At 39.1% G+C, this 26,503-nt stretch overlaps 1 pseudogene; it reads left to right on the forward strand.

Moving 5' to 3' along the window:
• LOC129061810 (nascent polypeptide-associated complex subunit alpha-like) overlaps positions 1-12,653 on the forward strand; it is a 39,463-nt pseudogene extending 26,810 nt beyond the window's left edge.
• The last annotated feature ends 13,850 nt before the right edge of the window (positions 12,654-26,503 follow it).

Here is a 26,503-nt window from a genome sequence, read left to right on the forward strand (position 1 = left end):
TTTGGATTAATACGTATTAAAAATATTGGTGATATCAACTATTGGTGACTGTGAAAGGAACTGGCTATTCATAGACTCTTTTTCTTCATCTTCTTAAAGCAGTCCCTTTAGCATCTCTTGCAATGTTTGTTTGGTGGAGATGTATTCTTTTAGCTTACTTTTGTCTGGGCTACTCCTTATTTCGCCTTCCATTTTAATGGAGAGCCTTGCTGGGTACAGCAGTCTTGGTAGCAGGCCTTTGCTTTCCATGACTTGGAATATTTCTTGCCATTCCCTTCTGGCTTGCAGTGTTTCTGTTGAGAAGTCAGCTGCTAGCCTGATCGGGACGCCCTTGTATGTTACATCCTGTTTCTCTCTTGCTTCCTTTAGGATTCTCTGTTTGTCTTTGCTATTTGCCATTTTAAAGATGATGAGTCTTGGAGCGGGCCTCACTGGGTTCCTCTTGAATGGGATCCTCAGTGCTCCCTGGACTTGTGTGACTTTTTCTCTCCTCCAGTGAGGGAAGTTTTCCATCATTACTTTTTCAAACAGGTTCTCTATCCGTTCCTCTTCTTCTCCTTCGGGTATCCTTATTACACAGATATTACTATCCCTAAAGGCCTCTTTGTTATTTCTGAATCTTTTTTCATTTTCTTGGTCTTTCTGGGAGCCTTTTTCCACCTTCTCCTCCAGCTCGCTGACTCAGTCCTCGGCTTCATCTAACCTGCTTTCGATTCCTTCTACTGTGTTCTTCAATTCAGAAATTGTATTCTTCATTTTCTCTTGCCTCCTGTTGATAGTTTCTATGTCCTTTTCCATGCTGACATAGTTTGCAGTAAGTTCTTCATAGTTTCCTGCAGCTTTTGGTAATTCTCTCTGAGCTCACTGAGCTTCCTTAGAACTGCTGTTTGAACTCAATATCTGATCATTTCCTTGCCTCTATTTCATTTAGTTCTCTTTTGGGAATCCTCCTTGCCTTTGACTAGGGGGTGCTTCTTTGTCTTTCCATTATTTGTGAGACTCTTACTTTTTTGCTTCTGCTTCTTAAATTGATCTGTCTTGATTTCCTGACTTTGTGGTGTGAACGTCTATGGTAGGAGACCGCTGTTTTTCACTTCTTTCTGGGTCTGCCTCTGATGATGTCCGCTGTTGACCCAGTCTGACTTTAGGCAGTCTGTTAGACTTCTAGGAATCTACTGTCTGTGGCTATCTCCTTCAGTTGTTATTCTAGTCACTTGGCACTCAGCAGACAGACTTAGGCACCAGAGGGCAGGGCAGAGTCCCTCCTGAGGCCAGCGTTATTGGGTACTCTCATGCTGCTTCTGCTCAGGGGAATGGTCTGCCTGAGCAAAATGGCTGCTGCCGTAGTGGGGAGGAGTCAGCACTGTGATCCCACTGGCTACTCTCTGTTCTCTTCCCAAAACCTCTATCTGCAGTATTTCTTCAAGTGTCTCTAGACCACTCTGTGCACGCTTTAACCAGGGATCTACTGTCTATGGCTGCCGCTCTGTACTCTACAGTCAGGCTTTAGCACCAGCAGGCCAGGGCAGAGTCCCTCCTTGGGGCGGTGCTTGTGTCTGCTCACACTGGGGAATGGTCTGCCTCAGCAAGATGGCTGCTGCCGTTTGGGGGATGAGTAAGCACTGTGATCCTGCTGACCACCCTCTCACTTCTTTCCCCAAAGCCTCCTTCCCCAGTCTCTCCCCAGGCGCCCACTCTGCCCCCGCATTTGCTGGAGACCAGGGTAAGTGGCTGCAAATAAAAATGTATGTTTTGGCCCTTTAAAAGGCTCTTTGCATCTCCATCTGCCTGTCTCTAGCAGAGAGAAACCCTCTGCTTTTTGCAGCTGGCTTTTATCTGTGTAATTTTTGGGCTCTGGTGCTGTAGGCTGGAGGTCCCTGCTTATGGTTTAGACACCGCTCTTCTCAGGGAGATCCAAGTGGCCATTTCAATATCCCTCTGGTGTTGCTGTCCATTGGTGCTCCGCCCACCTTCTTGAGTCTCTACCGCACTCCTTACTAGTTAGGTTATGCTAATGCTGATTCTTCCATCTGTCCAAGGTTATAAGGGCCCTCTCTCGCTATTGTTCAGTTGTTGTTCCAGGTGATTTCTCCACAATTTAGCTGTAATTCCAGATTGGTCCTGGGAGGAGGTCAGTATGACTTCCAGTCATTCCTCCTCCATCTTTATTTTCTTTCAGTATAACAGTTCTTGATCACACAAATTTATCACTTCACATTCAACAGTTTCTAATACAAGCAAAACAAACTAACCACATTTGTTAACAGTTCATTCTAAGTGTCTTTTTCTCCCAAGGAATGCGTGGCTGCTATTTTTTCTTCTCTGGATATACTTTGCAGAATAGTGCTGACTTCTCCCAGAGCCATAAATTAGACTCTGTAATTTGGGTGTTGATTTTATTCCACAATTTAATTAGACTCTATTATTTGGGTCTTTGATTTTCTTTTTTTTTAATTTTTTAATTTATTTTTTATTGTAATACAGTTGTCTTCATTTTCCCATTACCACTTTCCCCTGCCCCATCCAACCCCACCTCCCATTCTCAATCCTTCCTCACTTTGACTTTGTCCATGGGTTACTTCACAATTTTAAGTTGAATACCAGTTTGCAGTTGTCAAGAACTGTTAGTTTTATGTTATTGATTAGATTACAAGTTAGCCTGCCACAGTTTTTTGGATGTTGGTTGATTACTCTTGGGTTAAAGATGAAGGGCTTTATTACTCATGGCACAGCAAGCTGCATGCGTAGCATATTTCTGTCTGTTCTTCCTTATTTTCAAATCCTACAGAGGCAACACAGATGGGCCCATGTGGATGTTGTAGGGAAAATGGAGTCAGTCAGTCTCCCTCACCCAAATGTCTGGGAAAACATAACTTAGCAGTGTTCATATAACCTTGAATGAGGGCCTGCATGCATAGAATGAAGCTCTGTTATACAACCTGAAGGTTCAATATTAGCATCTTGCTGGCTTTGTATGTACTTAATATAAAAGAGAGTTGTTACTTTCCACAGTGTGACTCATGGCTTGCGTCACATGTGGATCACCCCACCCCAGAATAAAGACATGTCAGACATACTGAGGGCTCTGTGAATTTTCTTCTTTCTTCCCAAATCCTGTGTGAACCTGCCCAGCCTTGAAAGGCTGCAAGACAGATGCCTATATATTCAGTGGCTCACATTTCAGGAAAGGAAACTTGAACTTAGGGAACTTGAATCTTTTATAGTGGACAGTAAGCATACCTATCTTTTGCACTGGAAGGAAATACTATCTCTGTCTTCAAAAACTGTTTGCTATACTAATCTCCTTGAAGAGAAATTCCAGGGCAGAAAACAGTTTATGTCTCTGCTCTAAAGACCTACAGAAATGTGAGAAACACAAGGAAAATTATCTCTCAGTAGTGCTAGGCCTTCTGTAGCACTTATAGAGACTAAAGAAACATGACCTCGACCCTCAGAGAATCTGGTGAAAGAGATCAATCAGCAGGTGTGGGGCTATAAGCAGAGAAATCCACTTTTCAGTGCTTCTCTTGCTGCAATTATAAAACAGAAATGAAATCTTCCCACTCACTGCTTATTTTGAGTAATAGAGGAAAAAAGAACAGTCTGACAAATGCTTTGAGTTTCATGATGGACGCTCTAAAATAAAGACATCATGTAAAAAACATACTGAGTTCTAACCACATCTTTATTCTCTGATGTCTTTGGAGGAAGTGTGATAAACATACAGATATTTATTCTGATAAAGTGAAGATACTGATTTTTTTAAATGGTAAATATAAGTTTAAGGCATTAGTTTCATCAACTTGTAAAGATGACTAGATATGTTTAAGTACTCTGTTCTTACTGACATCATTGTTTAGATTTCTTAAGAAATCAAATAGGCTTGCCAATGTGTTTCTTAATCACATCACTTTATAGCTGGAAAAGAGTGCTGATGTGTGATCCCAGAGTCCTCCTCACAATTTCTCTCCCACACCCCTCATCATCTCACACACACTTGGCAGAACGGTCTCTCTACCTGTCTACCAGCTAAAGGATAGCTGATCTCTTCACTCTCCCAGTCGTAACTCCCTCTCTAGAGAATTTTGACAGGAAGTCAGATAGAATCTTTAGACTATGCAGGTTGTATTTCAAAGTTTACCTAAGTTCAAATATGGAATCTCCAGAATTCTATGGTTAATTCTACAGCAATTGTGTTTAAAAATGTCCTCAATTTTCCTGAAGACAATGTGTATCACATGTGCTCTATAACCATTACAAGAGAATGCCTAGGCCTACACACCACATCTGGTTAATCAGACCATCTGAAGATAGAGTCCAGAAATATGCATTTTAATAAGTACTACAAGTGATTCTCATAGCCACTAAGGTTGAGAACTGCTCCTTTAATATAATCACCAATGGAACGTCAATAATTACGTTTATCTTCTAAGTTTTAGAATATGAAATCAACAGAGACAAGAGGGAAGGAGGGAGGGGCGGGCAAGGAAAGGGAAGGGAAGGGGAAAGTCAAGGAACATATAGCAAGGACTCATGGACAAAACCAAAGGGGAAGAGCTGAGGGAGGGAAGGAGAGAGGGGGCAAGGGAAAGTGGTGGGGGGGGGGGAGGCAGAGACAAATGTATTTTAAAATAAAGAAAGAAAGAAAGAAAAAAAAAGTACAAAAAAAAAAGAATATGAGACAGAAGTAAAGGCCATCCCTTGAAAAGCAAATAAGGCAAGAAACAAAAAATATTTTTTAATTCAGTAGAATGATTTCTATCAACCAGTCAATGCATAAATAAGTGGAACAACAAATTGGTGTTTCTCTCTCTAAAAATCAATCAATCAACCACTAAATAGAATGATTTCTAAAGGTCAGACTTAATTATATATATATAAATAGCCTGATTTCTTTTATTAGAAGGCAGAGAATCTGAATGGATTAAATAACCAACAATAAGAAAATAGTTAACTAAAGTACATCTAGTCAATGGAATATTCTGCAGTTGTTATAAATGATCATTATGAAAATTATTAAGCAATATAAAAATATCTATAAGAAAATGAACAATAATATAGAGAAAAGATCAGCTTATGGGTGAGTCCACTCCCTCCAGTTTTTAAAAAAATACATTTAATGATGTATTTCCCTAAAGTTTAAAATAAAATTTATATTGCAATAGAGGTGGGACTCCAAAGGCAGCCTCTGACACATCTACCAAGTAGATTAACACTAGTTTGGGAAGTATTATGAAACAAGAAAATAGGTGAAGTTTTATCACTCTAACATATAAAGATATTTTTATTTCCCATCACCTTCCCGCTAGTATCCAACCACTTATCATCAGGACTTCTTAACTCAGACTGAAATTGCAAATACTCTTCTCCTCCCTCTCATAAATGACCTAACTGCTTGCATTTGTTCACGGTCTCAAGGGGTAGCACCATGATCCACCCTCCAGAAAGTACCTACATTTCCCCTCTCTAGAAATCCACGGGTCACCTGGCCTAACTTAGAATTCACAATAAATTTTGCTCTTCAATACAAAAACCACTGACTGACCTGTCAAAATTAGATATATTTGGGAGGGGGGTTTTGTTGCAGTTATTTTTCTGAGGAAGAATTTTATTCTTCTACTTACAAGTTGAAAATGATATTGAGAATCTCAAAGTGAAAATACTCTTCTTAAATCATCTCCTTATTTTATAAGCAGTAAAATAATGTAGATGAAATCTTGTGTCAGGGATGCCATGAAAGGTCTTTCAGGAGGTGCCCCACACAAGGGTTCAGGCAAAAGGTTGAGTGGCAGCCAACATCCAGCCAGAATTCTGCTCACCAAATCTGTTCTTTTGTTGATGTAACACCTAGAAGAGAGTGTACATTTCTCTGTTCGGAGGAGAAATCTGCTGCATGGTTGTTTATTTTTTAAAGCTCCTTGATTCCATGATGTGTACCCCATCAAAAATGACTGCCCAGGAAAAGCTTCAATATAACAGACAACCTGTGAACACAGAATTGTTCCCTTTGTTAGTGTTTATATATTTTTTTGCTCTTTTAACTATACTGGAACACAAAGGAGCTGGAGCAGATGCTGCCAAGACTACTCCTAGTGCTCGATTTCTTCAGGGCACACAGACTCCTGAACATAGTCTGACTTGTACATATTTCCCTGACAGAAGGGCAAAATTCTCAAATCTAGCATCTGTCCCATCCACGCACAATTCCAGGAAAGCTCAATAATAATGATGCTGGTGGCCCTGAAAATGGCATAACTCCTTCATGATGTGGAGTAAAAGACGAAAGATGACACTATGTACTAACTATAAATCATCTCTATTAATGAGCCTTTAACTTCACAGCTAATGTATACAATTGCCTAATGTAATACCTAAGATAGTAGTTCACCTAATGAATCATAATATTAATAGCATTATTATTGTTTCTCATCTAAACTCTGAGTGAAGAAGAAATCAGTCAAACATTAAATTGGAGGTGGGGAGATCCCAAAGTAATACACTGGGTAAGTTTCAGACTAGTTAATAAAACTGTATTTTCCACTTGGCTAACCCTTATCTGAATTAATGAAAGTTCATACCATATGTAGCATTGAAACCATAACATGTGACAATCATGTGCCCGTGCAGCTGTCCTAAACTACCACAAGACTGTTTCTATCGCCAAACCCATCTTATAACTGTTATTCATTTTTAGTCACTGATATTTTTTACAGAATTACCCATTTTCAGTTCTTTCTAATCCAACAATTTTTTTCCAGTTTCTTTTTTTTGTGTGGAAATGCTTTTTTTTAATTAAGCATATTTTATTGATTATGCTATTAGAGTTGTCCCATTTTTTCCCCCTTTGCACTCCTCTGCCCAGGACCCCCATTCCCTCCAGGAATCCCCCCCTTAGTTCATGTCCATGGGTCATACATATAAATTCTTTGGCTTCTCCATTTCCTGTACTATTCTTAACCTCCCCCTGTCTATTTTGTACCTACCAGTTATGTTTCTTATTCCCTGTACCTTTTCCCCCATTCTCCCTCTTCCCCTGCCCCACTGATAAACCTCCATGTGATTTCCATTTCTATGATTCTGTTCCTGTTCTAGTTGTTTGCTTAGTTTGTTTTTTTACTTTTTTTAGGTTCAGGTGATGATAGTTATGAGTTTTTTGTCATTTTACTCTTCATAGTTTTGATCTTCTTCTTTTTCTTTGATAAGTCCCTTTAATATTTCATGTAATAATGGCTTGGTGATGATGAATTCCTTTAGCTTTACCTTGTCTGGGAAGCACTTTATCAGTCCTTCTGGTCTAAAAGATAGACTTTCTGGACAGAGTAATCCTGGATGTAGATCCTTATTTTATATTACTTTGAATACTCCTTGCCAGTCCCTTCTTGCCTGCAAGGTTTCTATTGAGAAATCAGCTGACAATCTTATGGGAACGCCTTTGTAGGTAACTCTATTCTTTTTTTTCTTGCTGCTTTTAAGATTATCTGTTTATCTTTAACCTTTGCCATTTTAATTATGATGTGTCTTGGTGTGGCCCTCTTTGAGTCTAACTTGTTTGGGATTCTCTGAGCTTCCTGTGCTTGCATGCCTATTACCTTCAGCAAATTTGGGAAGTTTTCTTTTTTCAAATAAGTTTTCAATATTTTGCTCTTCTTCTCCTTCTGGAATCCCTATGATTCACATGTTGGAACATTTAAAGTTGTCTCAGAGGTTCCTAAGCCTCTCCTCATTTTTTTGAATTCTATAATCCAATAATTTTTAATCAAACAAAAACTACAACTTTCATTTATATTTTTCAATATTTAGTGTCCATTGGTGGAATTGTTATCAAAAAAAATTTTCCCATGAGCTCAGCCTTGGTATTTCAAGCAGTCTTGAATACATCAAATTATAGATAAGAGACAGCGCTATGATTAATCTTTGAAAACAGTTTTATTCAATCCCATCAATAACTTAGAAATTCACAGCATCTCAGAAACCCATAATGCTACCTATTGAATGTTAAGCCTGAACTAAACTCTGAATTAAAGTGTTTGAGGCTACAAGTCTTTCCCAGTTCTACCTGGCTCTAACTCCAATCAAGGCCCAAACACCACACAGCTCATTGAATTCTCCTGGGTGTCTCCAGGCTAGGCCAATCTGATCCTTCACCCATATTTGCAGACTGCCAAGCCACAATCACAAGCTACAAAATTTAAAGAGAATCTGGAAGTTAGGCAGACATTTGGCTCTTCCACAGGGAGAGAAGGAACATGTCATAGGATGGAAAGGGTCAAAGATTCACCAGAAAGAGAATGAAGGGAAGTGATGAAAAAGTAAGGGGAGCCAGATCAGAGCTCCCTCACAGGATGCAAAACACAGCTGTACACATGTACCTAATATGTTTCACATGCAATGCAGTTGTTGATTCTTAAAGAAATAATTGTCAGCCATTTACCATGTGTAGAACACATCGTTCTGGATATAAAGAAACATGATCTAACAGGCTCTTCTGCCCTCTGGGCAACACAAGTGTGCCATACGAAGACCTTAGGCCTTGTAGACAAAGATAACTGATTTAAAATCCTGATCTGCCATTTACTATCTATGTACAAACTACTTAGTCTTTCTGAGCCTGCTTTATCCCCTGAAAAACATCTAATGTATAAAGTGGTTGTCAAAATGAAATGAGAAAGCCTAGCTCAGCACAGAATAGGCACCCAATGAAAGACAGCTTCTTGCTCCTTATCTTCATAAGAATTGGCAAACTAGGTGTTAAGGAAATAAAAAGAATCTCCTTGTTTCCAAGATTAGCCTTTTGTGGAGCTGCTCCACTTCAAGACAGTCTAATTAACACCCATTCTTCACCCTTACTCACATGTTCATCAGTTTCAAGAACAGTTAATCGGTAGCAGGTCACAAAGCAGATACAGCCTCCAAATTCTTAACCCCAATTTATACTTCTGAATATCTATGACAAACAGTTTAAACAAAATGAAAACACAATACTTTATTTGTAGTTCAGAAATATATATACAGATCTTCAAATTCATCTTCCCCATCATCCTTCTAGGTTCCAACATAATAAAAAGATATTTCTAATTAAGTGTTTACTCTAGTTTTCATATCAATTTATAGAGTAGATATTATGGTGTAGTACAGCTGCTTTTTTATGGAGTGTAAGTACTTCTTTTTTCCTGCAGGTATTTATTTTATAAGTCTTCAAAGAAATAAAATATTACAGACCCTGAAATGTTATTTAAACATAACAATCAACTAGGGAAATTTTTGAATACCAAGGCTTGGGACAAACCTCAGACCAATTAAATAAGAATCTCTGTGGTGATGCCCAGGCACTGGAGGGTTTCTAAGGCTCCCCAGATGATTTTAATGAGCAGCCTGAAGGAAGCGAGATGAGGTAGACATGACTATTTCTGTCCCGCTTTGTTTATGGCAACTCAGATCCCTGTTCCCCACTGATTAATCTCTGAGTGCCCACTCTAGCCAAGAGTTGGGGTTTTAGAAGAGCCACATCATCTCTTCCCAAGAAGGAGCCCTGTGAGTTTGCACTGACTTTCCAGCCCCAGCCTGGAAGCATTTCCTGCGATGCAGCTGTTTGTTTCGGCACTCCAGGTGAGTTGGCCTGGTCCTGTGTCCTATTGCACTGAGCTCCTCCTAGTCTTGTGCTAAAAATACCCCATCCCATGACTATAATAGACTTTGTTCTGTCTGCTAGTCCTCCAGGTCTGCTTTTCTGGACAGAGAATCACCCAGGGATGTTGTTAAAATGAAGATTCACCAGCTTCAGTTTGGGAAATGCAAAGGCCTGGCCCTGACATCCTGCATTTTAATAACCTAATGGTGCTGATGCTACTGATCTGCCAACCACACTTAGGTAGCAAAGACATGGATAGTCTTTTTCATCTCTAAAAGTAGAACAAAATATAATTCTGTTGTTTCAAGTCCTTTCTTCTTCTGCGAGACATTCTTTGTTTGTCATTTCTGGTCTATTAGTGTTGAGTCTTTGGGTGGAAATGACTTAAACCATTACTTCTCTGGAAAAGTGAATCCATTTTATGAAAACCTACTTTTATTTTCAGTTCATAGGAAGCACCATGATGAAAAAGGCAAATTTCCTGTATAAATAAACTGATAATTACATCTGGAGTAGCATATGCTAAGTATCAAATGAAGATATTGACCTGAAATGGCAAATACACCACAACCATAAATATGTACTGCTGTCTTGCCTCTGGAGCCTTTTGCAGATATCAATGACCATTTATAACATTCTTTCTCTTCAAGCTCATAGTTAGCCTTAGAATCCTTCCCAACAAAGAGACCTATCTGATATCCAATATTGGCATCCCTGATATCGACATAATGAGAGCTCAGAGGAGGAAACCATCAACTCCAAGTAGGAGCACTCCCCTAAGGGAACTGATTTTGATTCAGCTGGCCAGACAATTTAATAGAATCCCTTTCTTCATGACACCAACCTGCCAGTGATAATAAACTAGAATGTTTAAGTGTTCACACTTTTAAGGTAACATTAGATATTCATCCCATCTGTAACTATGTAATTATAATGTGTTTTTTATTAATACTTCTCATGAAATCCTTGATTTTCTTCTTCTTCATATACTATTAATAATAACAAAACAACAAAAGTTTCAAATGGTACTCAGACGTAGCATTGGTAGAAAGTCCATTGGTAACATTTATGATGGGCTCAGCCCCTGCTGCTGACTTGGAGAACAGGGTCTGGAATTTGCTGCCTCTCTTGTTCCACAATCTGTTTGCCACTATCCAAAGAACATGGTCCCTTCCTGATTAGGTTGTCTGTTTCTTTGTCAATTGGTATGTCACTGTAAAGTGAGTGGCTTAAATCAGAACTCCAAAAACGTTTGGAATTTATGAACTAGTAATATTTTCAAAAAACATTTGGGGGACCAATGTAAGGTTGTTAATCTTTAATTTGTTTAGCAAAGATATAAAAGCAAGTAACTGTAATCTACTAACACTATTGTTCTATTTTTAAAAACTACGTATTAAAACAACAAAAAAAGTAGGAGGAAACTAATCCCTGAATTAAAAGCAGTTCTTTAAAGTACCTAAATTTAGCTTTAGAGGATAATGTCACTGCATTAGCCTTCTCATTTCACATGGTCTGATTAAAACTTTATCATAGACAACAGTCCATACATTCTCCTTTGGTTACCACAGGCTTAAATAACTGGAGCTTTTGACAGCAAGTAATGTTTTCCTCATCAACAACATGGACTAGGGGCTTTGCTCAGGAAATGAATAGGCTCTTTTTAAACGAGGTTGAAAACCAGTATCTGCTAAATCACTCCTGCACATGGCCTGCTTTTCGTGCTCTGTGCAGTAGACACCCAGAAGTTCCTGGAAAGCCAGTTTCTATTTCCATTTTTTCTACCTCAGCTTCCTTCTTCTACCTGCTGGTCCATATCAACCTATCAAGGTCAACCAGTGTTAATTCTCTCTCCTATCTATTGAGGAAATACCAGGCTATGCGCAAGAAGAACTTTTTCCTTTTATAGTTATTCCAGAAATAACTGGAATCTCTGATTTCCATCAAGCTGCCACTGCTCTCCACTGTGAGGGCTGCATTTCTGAACCCATTCATGAGTAGCCCACACAGTGTAATTACTTAGAAAAAGAATAAACTTCTGAGTCTTAGTCAGCATTCATTTCCGTCACCATTTTCAAGAAGTTGTGATAGGTTTGAAAAGAAGGCAAAACTACGTTTCTCCCATGTTTTCAAAGTCATTTAAGTAACAGTAAAGATGAAATCAGAAAGAAGGCCTTTGGACTTAGTTATATTAACTTTTGAAATCTTTATTAATTGTCAAGCTGGAGAAGCAATGGCAGAATCCTTCCTCCTGAGTCATGACAATGGGGTGAATCATGAAAAAGCAAACTGAAGGCCCCAGACACCAGAACTCAAGCGAAAGAGAAGTAAATTCAGGATTAGAAATATGATCATTGAAATCAAGAGTAAAGCTGCCAGGCTTCCTTTTACAAAAGGCATGGACCATGCTCTTGCCCCTTCTTTTGCTACACTCCCCTCGGCCCTGTGTTCCCGCACAAAGAGCCTGGGGAAACCACAGCAACTGTCCCTGCTACAGAGCAGGAGTTGCCAGAGCCCCAGGCTGAGACATGATGTGGAACAGAATCGGACAGTGATGAATCAGTACTGGAGCTCGAGGAACAAGATTTCACAACCACACAAGCCTGGCTGGCATGAAGAACTAGTCAATAAAGCAAAAAAGAGCCAAAGTGAAAAGAAGGCATAAGAGGCTATGGACAAACTAGGTCTTCGACAGGTTGCAGGGATTACTCGAGCCACTATCCAAAAATGTAAGAATATCCTCTTTATCATCACAAAACCAGATGTCTATAAGAGTCCAGCATCAGATACCTACATAGTTTTGGAAGAAGCCAAGTTGAAGGATTTATCTTAGCAAGCACAGGAGGCAGCTGCTGAGAAATTCAAAGTTCAAGGTGAAGTGGTTGCAAACATTCAAGAAAACACACAAACTCCAAATGTGTAAGACAAGAGTGAAGAGGAAGAGGTTGATGAAACAGGTATGGAAGTTCAGGACATAAAATTGGTCATGTCACAAGCAAATGTGTCAAAAGCAAAGGCAGCCTGAGCCCGAGGAACAACAGTAATTGTAAATGTAACCATCTAAAAATAAGGGCTCTTTTTTTGTATTTCAAAAGAGTAACTGCAGCTTGGTCTGAAATTTGTGCTGTTTCTATCATTATTAAAGTTATGGCTACTTGTGGGATGAAAAAAAATCAAGAGTAAAACAGAAATAGCACAGAAACACAGGCTGTTGGAGTCTGGTGATTATGCCCAAATTAAGAATACAGTAGATCAAAACCAGGTCATTATTTGAGGAGCAGGAGCACAAAAGATCAGAGATAAATGAAGGCTAAGTGAAGCACCTTGATTCACACTTTCTGGGAAAGAAGACTTTCTGGGAAAAGAGACCTTTAATCTACCTCATGGAAATGTTTTCCTCTGTCATCTCCAGCCTGCAAAATAACTTCCATTTGCCTGTCTGTAGGAACCACCCTGAAAGAATGATAAAAGTCTCTGAGACTAATTCCACACACCAAACTGGTCCAACCACATTGACTGAAGCAATACCTTGAGAAAACAAGTCTGTAAATTAAGTCATCTAGCTCTGTTTATATTGTGCTTAATGTCTCAATAGTGAAATTATTGATTTGTATAGCACTATAAGTAGACTTGTTCCTGTTGCCTCTCATTTTTATCTGAAGCCCCAGAGCGAGGAGCAATGTTAAAAGCTCACACTTGTCAAATCAAGGAACAGGTATAAAGGTCCTGTGAACAAAGCCAAAGTGGGGAGTATCGAGCCTGAGAGGTGGGGATGGGTGGGGCAGGGGAAAGTGGGGGTGGGGTGGGCAGGGCAGGAAAATGGAGACAAATTTATCTGAATAAAAATTTTTTTTAAAAAATTTTAAAATAATTTCAGAAAAGCTCACATTCATATATTTGTTCAGGGATTACTCAAAAAAAGGTGGTCCAGTAACTCAACCCAAAAAATAAAAGGAGGCAAAGTGATGAATCCTAAAAAGATGATAGTAGTGGAGTTGTTCAGAGAGAGTAATAGGAGCAGAAGGCATTTTCTCTAGCCATTTCATTGTAGAATTTGGGAGAATAATCACAAACACACAATGCATCCAGCCAGGTGAGGGGGAGAGTTAGCCTGACAGTGTCCACTAAAGTGGGTTGGGTATAGACACTTACCTGGAAGAGTTTAAAGTCAAGAGACTGCCCTGCACCTGACTTTGAAGACAGAGCAAGGAGAGAGAGTTGTTGCAGAAGTAGCCCACACTGCCACAGTTAAGCAGAGCATTCTCACAGGTTTTCTGGTGAACACCGTGGGGGGGAACCAGGTCTAAGTCAAGGTCCAAAAACAAAGACTCTATGTGGGATATACTGTTAAAGCAGAGGCTGAGGGACAATGGTAAGAAATCAGAGAGTGCATTGTTCAAGCCAGGGACATGTCAAGTGTCTCACAAACAAGTGGACATGTACCCTACATAAAGGCCTTCCAAGTCAGATTAACACTCCAGCAATACATCTTCTGTTTCATACCTCTCTCCTCCATTCTCACAACCCCATATACATGTCTGAAAGATGCAGAGTTTCTGTCTGCTAGTCCTGAAGGCCCTGGTTTCCTAGACAGAGCAAGGTCACCTGGGGACCTTGTTAAAATGCAGATTTATCAGATTCAGGTTGAGAAATACCATTCTGCATCTCTAATAATCTAATGGTGCTATTGCTGCTGATCTGCCAACCTCACTTAGGTGGCAAGGACATAGACGGTAACATAGTGAGGTGAGGACTGGGGAGTGTAAGGGTAAGTCAGGAAAGGAGTGAAGAGGACTATCGTGCCCACTTTGTGTCCCCTTCCCTACTGCAGGTTCTGAGCCCAATTCAGGTCTAAGCTGCAGGGGAAAATAGTACTTATTTAGACGGGACAAAAATTTTTAAAGTGGTGATGAAAGGAATTAAGTTGCTTCCTGTTGGTACCGTGCCATGTTCAGTTCGTATCATGTTATGGGCTAAATTGTATCCCGCCAAAATCATATGTTAAAGCTCTAACCCCTAATGCCTAAGAATATGACTGCATTTGCAGATAGAGCCTTTGAAGAGGTGATTAAGTTAAAATGAGGTTATTAAGGTAAGCCCTAATCCAACATGACTGGTTTCTTACAAAAAGAATAAAATGTGGACTCACAAAGAAACGACAGGTGGGGGCGGGGGCATACCTGCACAGAGGGACCACCATGTGAACAGGCAGCAAGAGGGCAGCCATCTGCGAGCATAGGAGAAGGTCTGAAACAGGTTCCTCTCTCACGGTCCTCAAAGGAACCACCTCTGCCAGAACTTGATCTTGGTCTTCCAGGTTCTCTGCAGAACTATGAGAAAATAAATGTCTGTTCTTTAAGCTGCCTAGACTGTGGTGTTTTGTTTTGGTGGCCCTGGCAGACTAATGCATATAGTAAACCAGTTAATGAAGGGAAAGTTTCTTTCTGCTTATTAACTTACATACAATATGTCTTATAGCTGTGGAAAGCTTCTGAAGCGTACTTTTATCAAATTAAAATTAGCCTAAAAAGTAAAGTTAGAATTCAATTCAGTATTGTTGTAGAAATTTTACCATTTTACAGAAGAAATGGACTTCTATATCTTCAAGTTTTCTAACACATAATGTATGAAATATTATAGCCCCATACTGTATCTTATCACATGTCAAAAGTAAACAATTTCTCCTACATAAAATAATTAACCTTTTCTCTTTAACATAAACATGTGTTTAAACAGGAGTACTAACTTCAAGACAATCATGTTTCTATAGCTAGACAAGAATATTTCAAATATATTTTATTGATTATGCTATTACAGTTGTCTCACTTTTCCTCCTTCATCCCCCTCTGCCCTGCACCCCCCTCAGATCAGCAATCCGCCCCTCAACTTAGTTCACGTCCGTGGGTCGTATACATAAATTCTTTGGCTTCTCTATTTCCTATGCTATTCTTAAGAAGAGAATATTTTGCGAGTTCAGTTTGATACCATTTATTGTAAAGTTTCAAAAGGGACTCGGATTAAGATACAGAGTTTCAGTTAAAGTCTTCTCCTCAGGCCCTTGGTAGGATTTATTATCCTAACACTTTATGGGTGAACTGAAAACCTCACAGACCTCATGTCCAACTACTTACTAAATGTCTCCACAGAAATGCTCTACCAGCTCCTGAACATCAGCTTCTATAACACTGAACATCTCCATCAACATGGTCCTCTTTTCTCTACACCCTTTCTGCTAGGCTCCAATGGGGTTGAAAAGGTTCCATGACACATCTGTGTGCGCAGCTAGACTGGTGCCAGCACCACAGTTGCTCTCACAGTCACTGGTATGACCAACTTTCAGTCACACAATTAGAAACCCAGTAGCATCTTCAACAACTTCTTTTCCTTGGTTCTCCCATTTTTATCAGTCCCCATATTCTGCCAGCTTTACAGTCAAATAATTATTCTCCCTGCCTCTAATTTCTCTCTTCTTCATTAGATTAGATTATGATGTTTTATTCCTGTTTGTACCCCACATGGTAAGTAGTACGGAGTAATTTTCCTACTTGAAAACTCAATTAGAGCTTTCAGCTATTAAATAACAATTTCCTTTGAAACCTCAGAAAGGTGTGTATATAAAAAGGGTATCTCCTTTAGTTGACAGAAACCAAAAATAAAATTGTAATGGGAAACCCCAAGTAATAAATATCTAAGGTACTTTCATCTTCAAAAATTTACAAGGCTCCAAAGCTCTCCCAGCTGTGACACCTCCTATTTCCAGAACATGCAAGTGCCTTCGGCAAGGAGCACCCAGTTGGAGAAAATCTTCACCAGCATACTCCCTTCCGGCTGGGCCACCATCTGGGCTAAAACTGTGTTTCTTGTCTAGGCAGCTTTTCTAACTAGCCCCTACTCCACTCTAGTCAATTTCACTCAAAGCTACAAACTCAAGCCCCATGAAAATTTTCTCTGCTTTTAGAGGAGACCCAGGTCATAGGCCTAAACTAAGTGAACTTTCAACTCATTCTAATTATCATAAATTTTCTTCTTAAGAGACTGTGTCGTGTGGTAGAAAGAGCATGGGCTCCAGAGTTAGGCCTCAATTCAAATCCTAGCTCTACATTAGTAGCCATGTGACCCCTCTCCTCTGTTTTCTCACCTATAGAAGGAGAGTTCAATCTACTTCCTAGTATGTTTGAGATGATTCAGTAGGATAACTGCTGCGTGGCCTGCGGCGCAGAGCACCGCAGGTCGCTGTTCCACCCCGGTCTGGGCAACAGCTGCAGCTGGGAGGTGGGGTGGGGGGCGGCGGGGAGATGGCGCTGGGCGGATGGAGCACATGGCAGGGAGTGCGGTGCTCTGGGATCTGAGGGTTACCGCCTGGGGTCAGCTGAGATGGGAGCGCAGACTCTGAATCCCGCAGAGCCCATCCCAGGGGTGTCACAGATGGAGGGAATAAACATGAGTCGTCGCAAACACTTGTCTTTGTCAGGAGAGGGGACATGGCACATCCGCCTAGTGAGGAAGGCCCCAGTCCCTTTGTTCAAAGCTTTTATTGAAAAGGGTATCAGTGGGGCTAAGTAACAGGCATGCACAGGTTATCACATTACATCAGTATGCTAATGTTCACAGAGAATACGTGATGTTTTGAAGAAAACAAATGGCAGAAACACACCGATTTACATGGTCCAAGAGGAGACTAGTAAACAAGAGAGACGACTAAACATGAGAGCATAGCAAACACAAGAGTGCCCAAGAGTATAGGGTTAGGGTCTGTGAATAATGTAAATTTCCTTCCCAGCAAGAGCTAGCTAGAGCTTCTGAGGGAACAGCAAAGCACACTTTAAAGAATTTACTTTTAGGCCTGATTCCCCTGGGAACTGCCAGATCTGGTTTAGGACTGTCTCTGGTATTGTTTCAAGCCTGGGCCAGGAGGAGGGAAGGAGCTGCCAAGAAACGAGGAGACTTCTTCTGGATAGAAGGAGGACTCCGGCCATGTCCAAGCCGAGCTGAGGGGTGCAGGCCTTTTTGCCCTTTCTCTGTGTCCTCCATTTCCATGTCTGCTGCCCATACCAGCCCATGTCTGTCTTACATCATTTTTCTCTGTATGAGAAAAAACTTACCCATCATCAACAAACGACCATCACAGGGCCAAGCAGGGTGATGCGAAGGCACAGCCCCTGCCCGGGGTACAGGCTTTGTCTCCTCAGGAGCCTGTTTCTCCAAGGCCTCCCTGATTATTTCCAGCCTTGGGGCTCTCCCACCTGTCGGCAGGGTTACAGTTCCTGAAACCAGACAGGGCGTTTCCCAGCAATAATGTATTTGTATATGATAGCTAGTATGATGCCTGGTACAGTGAAGTTACTTGATAAATATAGGTCTCTTTATCTTCTTTTTAAATATTTATTTTTTGATCTCTCATGTTATGCTTTGAAGTACCTAGAGAATCTTGAAATAAAGCCTGGAGTGCCACCAATAATGACTTTAGCTTGTATCGAGTGTTGTCATAAAGTTTCTTTGTTTAATACCTTGGACTATAATTAGAGCCAAGGATTCAATTAGATATTTTCCTCAAGTTTCTGGGTGGTACTCAATCGAAGAGAAGTGTAAATGCCCAAATGCTTTAGCCTTTTGTTTCTTTGAATAAGAGTATTGTTGCTATAGGAAGTTTTCCTTACATATAATGCCAAATAATGAATCCTTCTTTCAGTAATATAAACTCATCTTGCATGGCTATCTATTCAGTTGTGGTAGAGGATGTCATATCTCAAACACAAGCCTATATTTCTTCATGTACTAGGTATATCATTAACTATTAAGCACCTAGCAAGGCATAGCATTTTTAGGTGCTGTGAAGCTACAAGTTATGTGCCAGTCATGGCTTCTGATCTCAAAATGCTGGAGTAATTCTATAACAATTATACAAAAACAATATGTATAAGATAACTAAACTGTGTGTTTCAGAGTCTCAGTGATAGAAAAGTTCAAAATAGTTAGGAAAGTCTTCTGACTAATGGTAGGGGAAAGGTTCATCTTGGAACAACAACAAAAAAAGACATCTAATGCAACAACAGAATGTCAATGAATGTGCCATCAAATACTAAATACATTATTTTTGTTCCAAGTTGGTTAACTTTATTTTTCTTCTCAAAAAAATACCATATGATCTCACCTGTAAGCGGACCCTAACCAACAATACAAAGATGCAAGGAAAATAAGACCAACAACACTGAAAGGAAAAGAAACGAACAGAGACAAGAGGGATGGAGGGAGTGGGGGACGGGGGAAAAGGAAGGGAATGGGAGGGTCGGGGAATGTGTAGCAAGGTCTCATGGACAAAATCAAAGGGGAAGGAATGGGGGGGAGGGGGCAGGGGAAGGTGGTGGGGGGAAGGCAGAGACAAATGTATTTGAAAAAATAAAGAAAATAAATTTTTAAAAAAAGAAAAAAGAAGAAAAAAACAAACAAATTCAACCTTAGCCTTCCACATTGAACAAAAGCCCATCTCTGTGCAGACCACCTGCATGCATCCACCCTTGTGCACATCCTTTCTCCTCCCACCTTCACTCCACTCCACTTTCTTTTATTTTCTTAATCGGGTCCTATATCCTCTCCTGTCATAATCAAGTTCTGTGTAAGAAATTCAATCATGCCAAGGAATAGAATCACAAATTATTTGTATGTTAGAGCTGAATGGCATCTTAAACATCATAGAGTTACCCTTCCCTTCATTCAATGTTTGGAGTCAAAGACTTCGGCTATCATTCATTCATTACCTCACTTTAAACTATCTAAGCCACCCTATTATATACAAAGTTCCCAGTAACTGTATTTCTGGTCAGTTTCTCTTATCCTTAAGAATCTTATCCCCTGTCTCTTTTCCATGTAATCAGTTCAGACAAAATTGAGAAATGGAGTAAACTGACTTATACTCATAGCCTCTTCATTCTTAGCCCATGTTCTTCTTCGGTGACCACCCCCATCTTAGTTACTTTAAATGTTCTCATTTTCTTTATTATCAGTTAGCATTAGAGTTTTCAGTCATCTTAAGGTTGAATGGCCCCTACCAGTATAATTGTTCTTCTTCAAAAGGTAGTTACATTTTAACTGGGGTCAAAATCTTATATTACAAATAAAGGCCTAACCTATTTCAGACATCAGTCAAGGAGGATTTAGAGAACCCAAGACTTTGATGGGACCATACCTGAAAAGACATTTTATAATTAACAACTCCTTTACATAACTTCAGGTAATATTGATAATATATTTAAAAGCTACTATTGAATATTGACATAACAAGATACAATGAAAACTAACCCCTTACATTCAAAAGTTTGCCAGCTAAAAATGTATTGCTTCCCAATTTCAAAGCTACCCTTGATTGTCTTCCCTGAAAAAAAAATGGAACTTGAATTGTCTCCTTTGCTCCAACACAATGTTAAGCTTTGTCAGTACAGGAAACTGGAGAAGTACTATAAGAGGAACAGGGCTCCTGTTCTTGATTTCAGTGTTTTCCATTTGCTTTTTGCTCCCAACTCATGGCTTCCAGCTTTATGTGTGGGGTTCATCCAGCTGCACTCACCCCCCTCAAGGTGCAGGGGCATACGGATGGATGGCTTCTGGTAAAGTTTCAGTACCATCTCTATTGACAGCTTTCCAGTAAGTCACACAGGTATCCCAGAAGTCACTTTCCCAGCTGTGGCCCACTTACATTTTGAAAGGGTGTTTCCTATGTGCCCAGTATCTGTGGACCAGCTCTGATGCAGGCGCCCCAGGAAAATTCTCTGGTGTATCATGACCAATAGGCACTCCTTCTCCAGCATGGCCTGAATCCCAGCCTTGGGGAGGAGGCCTCTTTTCCACATTTGTTCCTTCCTTGAATACCCTCCCTGAGCTCTAATGTATTCTTTTGAGTTATCTTCATCCCTTTATAGATCATCACCTGTTATAGTCAGTAATTCTTTACATTAAAGTTTCCCTATTCAAATGATAATACCATATGGTGTCTGTCTTTTGACTGGTTCCCTGACTGATAAAAGAAGAGGAAGAAAAGATCTTCATTCTTGAGGAATAAAGCTTCAAAGCATTTGCTAAAAAACCCAAAGTATGCCAACAACCAGAGAAATAGTTTGAATTTCTGCCAGAGTAATCCATTGCAAATGAGCCTAATATCTTGGTTACAGTAAAAAATATAGAGGGCGGGGGAAGGCAGTGAGCACTCAAATCCTAGAAAAATAGATTCTCATATTGAACCTGCAACTAAAAATAAAATAAAGCAAAATAAACAAAAAAACTAAAAAATGCAAAGCTAAATACAGCAGCTCCTTAATCAACTGTCAAGTTTCAATATTGCTGTACCCAAATAAGTATCTTCTGAATTTAGTTTTAAAAATTATCTGGGGGATGAGAGATGAGGGAGCCTGACTAATTAGGCTTTTGCATTCGCTCCCTGCAAAAATATTAACAGAAAGTAGTTCACAAACAAGCCAAGCTGGAAAAGTATAAGATCTACAGTCATGATACTTTGAGCATGGTATTCTGAGTCATACTGTTTGAGTAGTGGAGAATGAGAATTTCAATACCTGTCCATGGGGTTATTGTAAAGATCAGTACCTAAGACAGTGCTTGTCATGTAGCAACTTCTCCAAAAGGCACTTTTTTTTTTTTTTGTGGTTGTTGCTGTTATTTGTGAATCCTAATTTACTATGTTGAGTATTACATCAAAAAGATTTCAGTTGCTAGTAACAGAAAATCCAACTCAAATTAACTTAAACAATAAAAAAAAAAGATTTGGGTGATAACATTATAAGAAAGTCAGGAGGTAAAGGGAGCTTCTATATTGGTTCAGCAATATCATTTCTCTTTTTGGGTAACCCCTGGTGGAGGCTCATCCTAGGGTTGAAGCCCTTTGTAGATTTTGGCTGGCTGGCTGCCAGCCATAAGGAGGGCTGTGCTTCACTGTTCACTCTCAATTGAATAGTGAGCTCTGTATTCCAAACTAGAGTCATGGGATGCACCCAGACTAGACTGGCTTATAACACATGCTCACCACCCCTAAACCAACAGCAAAGTCCAGGGAAATGTGTTGTGCTGACTGGTTTAAGCCAATGTTAACTTACCCATGAATTAAGGGTGGAGTTAGCTTTCCACACAGCACATACTCTATACGGGGATGACTAAAAGGCAATATGGATGTTGCATAAGTGAACAAAAAGATCTTGCTTAAATACTTTGATTTGTCTCTCTAGTTTTCCATCAATACTTATATATAGTCACATTATGGTTTTACAGAGACAGTGAATAAAAATATACCAAGGAATAAAGAACAATAATTAAAAACCTGTATAACCTCACCATGTGCTCAGTATTTTAAGTGTTTTACATATACTAATTCTTCCTATTCTCAAACTACCGTAAGTTTTAGGCAAGGAGCTTTAAATAATGGAGTCAGGATTTGGAGCCTAGGCAATACGGCTCTAGCACCTGAGTGCCTAACCCTCTGCTAGACTGCCTCTCAACAAAGAGGTAATTTTTAATTCCTCTGATGTGCTACCAAAAGTGGAGCTTGGTTCTATGTGCCCTCTCCCCAGAGGTGATCAACATAGAAAACTGATGAATAAATAAATAACATGGGAAAGAAGTATTCTTAGAAGGAGTTTTTTTTTTTATTATTCAAATGCTATTTTAAAATCTGAAACAAAATGAAAAGAGACAAGATGGGCCTTTCACCAATAGAATAATCAGAGAAAGTTCTCCAATCACACCCTACTCATCTTCCAAACATTAACAATGTCCTCAAATTATGGTCAGAGATGATCAAGTACTTTGGAGCCAAGATCTCTAATGCCAGCAGAAATCTGTTAACTCCATTATCAGCTACTTGATATTGAGAAAATCTTTCTCCTTGTGTCTCAGTTTCTTCCTCTTTGAAGTGAAAGGATTCAACCAGATTATCTAAAAAATAGCATGTGAACGCAGAGACAATTATTCCTACACCTCTAGCATTGTATGTTTTTCTCCCTCAAACAATAGCTTGTGATTTTACTTGGAACCTATGTTATTGAATCTTTTGTCATGGCTCTGACATCCTTCAAATACGATCAGATTAAAAGGAAACTTAACTAGTAAGCTGAAGAATGAATAACAGAAGGAATCTTGAAATCCCTCTGCAAGTTTCCGCAAGTCAGTCCTCCCAACCTGCCCTTGGAGTCAAACTAAGCAGTTTTCAAAGGTCAGATCTCTTTGAAAGTCTGATTTATTTTAGTCAAGTCACAGAGAAACTCTGTTTATGGACTGCCCTTCCTGTCTCTCCCTCTTTTTCTTTCTCCTCTCCAATTTCTCTCTTGCTGCTACTGCTATGGATGGGCTTGCATGTTTTTTATCTCCTCATTTATAGAGAATTACAAGTGTGAACTATTAATCCTATTAATATTAGAAACTACTGTACTGTGTGTGCTTACATAGAAAATTATTATGAACTTAAACATTTCACAGAAATTACAATTTCATGAATTTTTAAATCCAAAAGAAATATGTTTTAGGTAATTTAATTTTTTTCTGCCATTTATAAATCCTGGGCCCCTGTGAAGGAACCAAGTAATTTCTGTTTCTTTATTCGAATACCTAAACCACTTTTCTAGATGTCTCAGTTTAGAAAGAAAATGCTGTGAAACTCATTCTTTTGGTTGGTGGTTCCCATTAACCTGAACAGGAGAAATCTCAGTACATAGATCAAAATAAAAGGGCTATTTGGCAATAAACTAAATGTATTGCTACTTTGGCCACTAAAAGAGAAAATAGAATGCATAATACCTGAAGCAGACTTTTCTATAGTAAGGTGTCTCATTCCCTAATAAAATTCTGTCAACTTATAGAAAGTTTTTTATGGAGCCTTAGATAGTTCACCTTGTACCCTGAAGAAATTATCACGGATTTTTTTTTACGAGACTAAGCTATACATAACAGACTGAAGAGGAAAGAATTGCAGGATAAGTAATCTGCAGAAACAAATTTTGCACTGTCTTCATCCCTCACTAATGGCATTGAATCTGCTCCAAGGCTGCCTTTTCTTCTTAAATTGGCATTTGAGAAATAGCAGTAAGTCTAGTTCCCTCCTCCACATCTCAACAAAAGCCCCACTTCCACACCATCCTCCTTTGCTTTCCCATCCTCCTGCTGTTTTCAATTATATCATTCTTACGTGCCCATCCCAAAACCAAACTGGTAGTTATTGAACAGGGATTGGAGATGGCATACTCTCAGTTTATTAACTTCTTGTCACATTGGAAGTTTTCAAAATTGGGTATAAAAAGGAATAAAATGTGGTAGAGTAAACATCTGAATTTCTTTTTACCTCCTCTAAAATTCCATGCTAGCGCTGGCCAGGTCCTGAGTGGCTCAGTTAGTTGGAGTGCCATCCTGAACACAAAAGATTTTAGGTTCACTTCTCCAGTCATGGTGTGAATGGGAGGCAATTGATCCATGTTTCTCACTCACATTGATGTTCATTCTATCTATCTATGTATCTATGTATCTATGTATCTATCTATCTATCTATCTATCTATCTACCTATCTATCATCTGTCTTTGTCTCTATCTATCTATCTATCATCTATCTATCTCTCCAATCAATAAACATGTCCTTGGATGAGGATTAAAACTATTAATTACAAAATAAAATAAAATAGCCCCGACCAGTGGGGCTCAGTGGGTTGGACATCACCCTGCAAAGAAAAATGTCACCAGTTTGATTCCCAGTCAGGGTAGATGCCAAGGTTCCAGTCAGAGTACATAGGGGAGGCAACCAGTCGATGTTTCTGTTCCTCTTTCTCCCTTCCTTCCCTTCTCTCTAAAAATAAATAAATAAAATCTTAAAAGTAAAATAAAATAATATTCTATACTCTCAGTGAGAAAGGGAATCTGTACTTGATAAAGAGCACCCTAATGAACATCGCAGCTGCACTATAATAAAGTTAAAAGTATGGACTTTGGAGACAGATGCCTGAGTTCCTACTTACTAACTACACTTACTAGTTTAAGTTAGTTAACTTTTCTATGCCTCAGTTTTGTATTAACAAAAGATCATCTTCCTTACTGGGGACTTAAAAGGATTAAAGTGATACATGTGAAGTACTTAGAATTGTTCCAGGACCAAAGTAAATGCTTTGTGAGACATTATTATCTCCTATTGATATTAATACCCTTTCAGCATTCTGAAGAAGTGGTCCTTTATCTTATGCTTGGTTTTCTCTAGGAACGGGAACTCATTATCTCCCAGGCTGACTTACTATTATTTTTGCTCTAGGAATGTTGATCTCTGCATAGTGAAACAAAATTTACTTTTTTTTATTTCTTACTTACTGGTCTGAGGTCCACCTTGAAGTGATGTGGGAAAATTTAGCTGATATTTGATTGATATTTTTCTCATTTTCTCTAAGTTAAACATCCTCCATTCCTACAATCATGCACATATAATATAAACGAGTACTTAATAACTAGTTGGTTGCCAGTCTTCTTAAAGAGTGGTACCCAAAGAGGATCTGAAAGCAGTGTTTCCCTCATTCTGGAGGGACTTCTAAGTTCCTGTTCATTTTGGAATTTTTTAACATCCCCATAACCTTACCTCAACTAAAATTAAGTCTTTTTTGTATGACTGTTATTAAATTGCATCTCATTATTGCCTCTCTGAATTTATGTAATTTATTTCCTGTTTTTTGTTTGTTTACAAAATCTTGGATGGTTGTGGGGTAGCTGTAGGATGGTACAGGATGTAAGATGAGAGTAGTGACTAAACAACTTTATCATTACTCTTCTTAAATTGCATGCTAGCATCAATGTATAAATTGAGTTTGTCAAGATTATTTTTGGATTTTAGTTCTGTTAACCTTCTTTTCATTATACATCACTAAGTATCATCTTTCTTTTAATAGCCAAAATTATGTATCCATCATACAATGAGGTTTATTGTTAGCTAAGAGAACCAGTCTTACTTGTATTACTCATCTCAAAAATAATAGGCCTAATAATAGTACAGTTAAGGTACTTCTTAACTGCTGAGGATATCTGCATACCTCACAAATTTGTTTAAACCTCTACAGTGTTGAAAAGCAAACTAAGATTTTTAGAAAAATGTTACTTACAGTGTTATAGAAAAGAGCAAAAAGCCCCAAGTTTAGCCTAAAGGAAATCAAGTGAACTTATAGAAAACATAGGAAAAGGTATCAAATAAATGTGCAACCCTTGATCCTTTTTGCTTGTTCAGTTCCTGGATATCTAGGATTCCCTTCATGAGTCACTCCAGCTGAGAACTGCCTCTTTCCCCACACAGCACATTATACCTATCTCTGCTCTTGTCTTTGGCAGGAGGCAGGAGAAGATATCGTTTGCCTGTCTGTCTCTGCCTTAATATCATGAGCAATATAATATTATGATTTGCTTAATATCATAAGCAAAAACATTTTAATAATCCCTATACCCAGAACAGAACCTAATACTACATAATAGATAATATGTTTGTTAAATAAGTAATTGAGCACACTTTGCTAACTACATGTACCTACTGATATAAGGCCAGTCATTAACTTAGGTTACACTTTAAGTAAAAGAATTGTAAGAAATAAGGACATTTCCCTTTCCCTGCCTCCTCCCTGTGGCCAGAAATTCAATTAAATAATTCTACAAGTCTCTAAGACATAAAATGCAAGCATCCCCACTAGAGAAGCAACATTTTGGCATAAATTTATGGTAGGCTGCAAATTAGCGATACTGGCTGCTCCCTCCAGTACAGTTTATAAGATTGGGGTGGTATTAGAAAAACAGTATTCATCATCCCCACAGGTCCCAACCGTGTTGTGGCCCTGGGCCAATAAAATCTTGGAGCATCAGCCCGTTAGCAAA

The sequence above is a fragment of the Pteronotus mesoamericanus genome, unplaced genomic scaffold (assembly GCF_021234165.1).
Source record: "Pteronotus mesoamericanus isolate MK-2021 breed Mesoamerican mustached bat unplaced genomic scaffold, CSHL_Meso_final scaffold_651, whole genome shotgun sequence".
Classification (NCBI taxonomy): domain Eukaryota; kingdom Metazoa; phylum Chordata; class Mammalia; order Chiroptera; family Mormoopidae; genus Pteronotus; species Pteronotus mesoamericanus.